Source organism: Theropithecus gelada, chromosome 19 (genome assembly GCF_003255815.1).
Source record: "Theropithecus gelada isolate Dixy chromosome 19, Tgel_1.0, whole genome shotgun sequence".
In the NCBI taxonomy this organism is placed as follows: Eukaryota; Metazoa; Chordata; class Mammalia; order Primates; family Cercopithecidae; genus Theropithecus; species Theropithecus gelada.
Genome location: NC_037687.1, coordinates 9,376,094 through 9,382,049, shown reverse-complemented (window position 1 = coordinate 9,382,049; position 5,956 = coordinate 9,376,094). Strand labels below are relative to the sequence as shown.

Here is a 5,956-nt window from a genome sequence, read left to right as displayed (position 1 = left end):
TAGTCTGTTTCTGCTTCATGTGCTAGTACCACATAGGTTTAATTATAGAGGCTTTATAGTATGTCTTATTTTAATATAATTTAATTATTTGCCTTGTGTGAAAACTGTCAACAGTATGTTTTAACGTCTGCTGCTCATCATTGCTTTTGTTTTTCTTTTCTCAGTTATTATCAGATGTTTGTTCTTCCACATAAACTTTAGTATCAATGTACCTAACTCCAGAAAACTTTTTTTTTTTTTTTGAGACGGAGGCTCGCTGTGTCGCCCAGGCTGGAGTGCAGTGGCCGGATCTCAGCTCATTGCAAGCTCCGCCTCCTGGGTTTTTTCGCCATTCTCCTGCCTCAGCCTCCCGAGTAGCTGGGACCACAGGCGCCCACCACTTCGCCCGGCTAGTTTTTTGTATTTTTTAGTAGAGATGGGGTTTCACCGTGTTAGCCAGGATGGTCTCGAACTCCTGACCTTGTGATCCGCCCATCTCGGCCTCCCAAAGTGCTGGGATTACAGGCTTGAGCCACCGCGTCTGGCCCAGAAAAAACTTTTAATGTTTTTATTGGGATTATGTTACATTTCTGAATAAACCTGGGGAGAATGTCTAGTGTCCAATGCTATTTTATAATGTAGGAAATGTGGTCCTGGCCCATGTGGTAAGGTCAGAAAAATAATAGAAATACTTGTTTTTGGCCAGGCGTGGTGGCTCACACCTGTAATCCCAGCACTTTGGGAGGCCAAGGCAGGCGGATCACTAGGTCAGGAGATCAAGATCATCCTGGCTAACATGGGGAAGCCCCGTCTCTACTAAATATACAAAAAATTAGCTGGGTGTGGTGGTGGGCACCTGTAATCCCAGCTACTCGGGAGACTGAGGCAGAAGAATTGCTTGAACTCGGGAGGCGGAGCTTGCAGTGAGCCCAGGTCGCACCACTGCACTCCAGCCTGGGCGACAGAGCGAGACTCCATCTCAAAAAGATACATAAATAAAGAAAGAATGAAGAAATAAAGGCCTATAGAAAGCATGACTGAATAGAAGAGATAGACCATGCCATGGACTGGCAGGTTTATCAATATGGAAGAATTGTGGAAAGGCTCTAGGAACATGAGGAGATATATACAAAAAAGCTATATATATATATACACACACACACACACACACACACACACACATTTTTTTAATAGAGAATGGTGTAGGGTCCAGTCCCACAGGGTCGGTGGGTTTTTCTCCCCAGGTGCGGAGACTAGAGATTGTAGAAACAAAGACACAAGACAAAGAGATAAAAGAAAAGACAGCTGGGCCCGGGGGACCACTACCACCAAGAAGCGGAGACCAGTAGTGGCCCCGAATGCCAGGCTGTGCTGATATTTATTCGATACAAGACAAAGGGGCAGGGTAAGGGGTGTGAGCCATCTCCAATGATAGGTAAGGTTAGGTGGGTCATGTGTCCACTGGACAGGGGGCCTTCCCTGCCTGGCAGCCGAGGCAGAGAGAGAGGGAGTGAGAGAGACAGCTTACACCATTATTTCTGCATATCAGACTTTTAGTACCTTCATTAATTTTGCTACTATTATCTAAAAGGCAGAGCCAGGTGTACAGGATGGAACATGAAAGCAGACTAGGAGCGTGACCACTGAAACACAGCATCATAGGGAGACAGGCCTCCGGATAACTGTGGGCGGGCCTGACTGATGTTAGGCCCTGCACAAGAGGTGGAGGAGTAGAGTCTTCTCTAAACTCCCCCGGGGAAAGGAAGACTGCCTTTCCTGGTCTGCTAAGTAGCGGGTGTTTTTCCTTGACACTAACGCTACCGCTAGACCACGGTCTGCTTGGCATCGGGCATCTTCCCAGGTGCTGGTGTTACCACTAGACCAAGGAGCCCTCTGGTGGCCCTGCCCAGGCATAACAGAAGGCTCACACTCCTGTCTTCTGGTCACTTCTCACTATGTCCCCTCAGCTCCTATCTCTGTATGGCCTGGTTTTTCCTAGGTTACGATTATAGAGCGAGGATTATAACAATATTGGAATAAAGAGTAATTGCTACAAACTAATGATTAATTATATTCGTATATAATCATATCTATGATCTATATCTAGTATAACTATTCTTATTTTATATATTTTATTATACCAGAACAGCTCATGCCTTGGTCTCTTGACTTAGCACCTGGGTGGCTTGCCATCCACAGAAAGGATGTTGCTATTTTGCCCACGCTTGACTTGAACTCTTGGACTCAAGCTATATACACGTGCCTTAGTCTCCCAAAGTGTTGGAATTACAGGTATTCGCCACTGCAGGCAACAGGGAAAAGCTCTGCAGGAGCATCCCCTGGAGTGCGTCCCATCCCCCATCCCCCATCCCCCATCCCCGCCCTTCCAGTGGGTCTGGCCACCTGAACCGATAGCTAGGCCTGGTCCCACCTCTAAATCGCCCCCGAGTATGGGCCCCACCCCTCGCCCACAGTTCCTTCCAGAGGCCCGGTTCTAACCTCACCTTTTGCTCTGGACCTGTTTCTGCATCCCCATCCCTGAGCCAGCCCCAGGCCTGTCCGCACCCACCCGGGAGGAAACTAGAATTTCTGTGTTGGGCTGGGTCCTACGTGGCTGAAACTCGAACCCAGGAGCCCCGCCCGGGCCCAGGCTCCGAGCGGAAGTGACGTCAGCGCGCCATCGCCATCTTTTCCGGCGCTGGCTCCGCATGGTCAGTGCCATTTCGCCTTTATCGTGGTGGAGTCCACCGTGGCTGTGGTGAGTTCTGCCTGCTTGGGGATCCCTGAGATAGTAGCGGGGGTGGCAAAGGAACGATTGGGCGCGGTCGCCCAGGAGCCTGTGGGATCCGCCTTGTTTCACTGTCTTCTCCAGGGGCTGTCGGTCCTCCGGGCGCGGCCAGTTGCGAGAGGCCGCAGGCTCAGTCGGTCCCGGTCAGGAGCCAGGTCGGGAAGTGTGTTTGTCCCGCCTCCGCACGGTGTTTTCTGGAGTGCTTTCAACCGCTGTGCTCCCCTCTTCAAAAGCTTGGAAAGCAACCTTTGTGGATTTTTTTTTCTTTCCGAAAGTAAAAGGATTTCTGCGTTCCAGTCAGGTTGGCTGCGGCCCCGCATCCCCCCGCCTCAGAAACCTGGCGATTCCGGCGTGTTTCTGGTGAGCACCGGCAGAAAATTGGTTTCAAGAGGGCTCCGACTTCCATTTCTTTGCTAAAAAATGTATCGTCTGAGAATCTGGCATTGTCTTGGTGTCCTTTACTTATTTTTGACTCATTACTTTCGGATGGAAAAAAATATAGTCGTTTAGGGCGTGCCTATTTCTGCATGTAAATATGAACACGTGTAGACTGTAAGCCTTTAGTTTCTTATTTTTATTTTCTTGGACTTAATTTTTTGTTGTTACCAGCTACAATCCTTTCTACAAAAGAAAGGCAGGCCAGGCGTGCTGGTTCACGCCTGTAATCCCAGCACTTTGGGAGGTGGAGGCGGGCAAATCACCTGAGGTCAGGAGTTCGAGACCAGCCTGGCCAACATGATGAAACCCTGTATTTTCAGTAAAAAATACAAAAATTAGCCAGGCGTGGTGGCAGGCCCCTGTAATTCCAGCTCCTCGGGAGGCTGAGGCAGAATTGCTTGAACCTGAGAGGCCGAGGTTGCAGTGAGCCGAGATCTGCCACTGCACTCCAGCCTGGGCGACAAAAGCGAAACTCCATCCCAAAAGAAAGAAAGAAAGGCAGTAATACACAGCTATTCTCTTCATCTGAAGTTCCTAGGCCCGTACTTCTCCCACAGAACCTTAAAACAGGGCCCACAGGAAGAAAGGATGGAGGCTTTTGTTTTTTCTGAGACGGAGTCTTGCTCTCCCGCCCAGGCTGGAGTGCAGTGGAGCGATCTCAGCTCACTGCAACCTCCACCTCCTGGGTTCAAGCGATTCTGTGGCCTCAGCCTCCCGAGTAGCGGGGACTACCATGCCCAGCTTTTTTTTTTTTTTTTTTTTTTTTTTGGTATTTCTAGTAGAGATGGGGCTTCACCATGCTGGCCAGGCTGGTCTCGAACTCCTGACCTTGTGATCCACCCGACAGCCTCCAAAGAGCTGGAATTACAGGAGTGAGCCTCTGCTCCTGGCCACCAGGATGGAGGCTTTATTATGCTGATACTAGAATTATTTATTAAAATCAGAATATTATTCTAGTATTAGTGTAATAAAGTTTCTAGTATCTATTGAATTTATTAGCATGTTTGGACTAAGTGTAGTTTTTACATGTTTTTTTCTGAAAAATTTGATCCTAAGGAAAACTTGAACATCTAACACACCCAGTCTGGATTTTCTTTCTTTCTTTCTTTTTTTTTTTTTTGAGACAGAGTCTCACTCTGCCACTCAGGCTGGAGTGCAGAGGTGCGATCTTGGCTCACTGCAACCTCTGCTTCCGAGGTTCAAGTAATTCTGCCTCCCAGGTGTTAGGCATGTCCATGTGAAGAGACCACCAAACAGGCTTTATGTGAGCAATAAAACTTTTAATCACCTGCGTGCAGGGGCACTGAGTTCGAAAAAGGAGTCAGCAAAGGGAGGTAGGGGTGGGGCAGTCTTATAGGATTTGGGTAGGTAGTGGAAAATTACAGTTAAAGGGGGTTGTTCTCTTTACAGAGATCCCCGCAGGGGCGCGGATCACAAACTGCTCAGTGGGGAGCTCCTGAGATTCATTCTCCAGGAGAAGAATGTTACAAGGTCAATTGATCAGTTAGGGTGGGGCAGGAACAAATCACAATGGCGGAATATCCTCAGTTAAGGCGGGAACTGGCTGTTTTCGCTTCTTGTGGTTCTTAGTTGCTTCAGGCCATCTGGATGTATACGTGCAGGTCACAGGGGATATGATGGCTTATCTTGGGCTTAGAGGCCTGACACCTAATAGCTGGGACACAGGCACACGCCGCCACACCCAGCTAAATTTTTTTTGTATTTTAGTAGAGTTTAGTAGAGTTTCACTAAACCTGGCCAGGCTGGTCCTGAACCAAGGCAATTCATCTGCCTCGGCCTCCCAAAGTGCTGGGATTGCAGGTGTGAGCCACCGTGCCCAAACACTTACTTTTTTAGCATTGTGCTTGTTTTCTTTCTCCTCAGGTAAATATGTCTTATGGTGAACAATTTGAGTGTAAATTGAGCATAATTGCACACTTGATGCTTGACCTTTAAATACTTGATAAAGCGTCTCCTAAAAAAAAGGCATTGTCATTCTGAAACCACAATACTAGTATTTCACTTAAATAAAAAATAATGTTATCTAATGTCTACTTTGCTTAATAACTAAAATTCTCTGCATTGATTCAACGTATGCTCTTGAATATTTTTTGGTCTAAGATCCATTCAAAGTGTATCCATTTTTACATTGCAAATTGTTAATGTTTTCAGTGTCTTTTTATCTAAAACAGTTATTGTATATTATATTGACTTTCAGAGAGTCACACTGTGGGGTATGATGAGATTTCTCTTCAAATAATCTCATCAGTCTTTTATTCTTTAATTCATAGTACCCCCTACTCTTCTCCTTTTTTCTCTTTTTTGCCTTTGTTAGATGCCCAGGCACACCACAGTACCAAGCGTTATCAGTACCAGCTCACATGCCTTTCCTCATTTGGAAAGAGGACTAACTTCCTAGCTCGTTACAGACATCCCTTCTCCTTCCTCTCCACTTTTCTTTTGCCTGCCCACCCTATCTAAAAAAAAATCAAATGTTTAGCCAACTGGGATTAGTTTAGATTGTACAACCCAACCCCGGCCAATGGGGAAAGGGTACAGGGGCAGGACTTGCATCTGGAATAAAGGCTCTCGTGCCCCTTTGTTCAGGTGTGCTCTCATGGCGACTGGCCAAGAAGGCACCCCTCTGCACAGAAGTAAAATTGCTTTGCTAATAATTCTTTGTTCGAGTGTTCAACTTCCTTAGGATTTTGAGTGTTATTTCTTTTTTTTTTTTTTTTTTTTTTTTTTTTT

General features: G+C 46.8%; 1 protein-coding gene across 2 annotated transcripts in view; it reads left to right on the top strand.

Annotated features, from left to right (window-relative positions):
- The first annotated feature begins 2,664 nt into the window (after positions 1 to 2,664).
- ZNF121 (zinc finger protein 121) overlaps positions 2,665 to 5,956 on the top strand; it is a 21,682-nt gene continuing 18,390 nt past the window's right edge. For both annotated transcript variants that reach the window (XM_025368466.1, XM_025368467.1), the window contains exon 1: positions 2,665 to 2,737. The gene's annotated coding sequence lies outside the window, so the exon portion shown is untranslated. The remainder of the gene's footprint in view (positions 2,738 to 5,956) is intronic.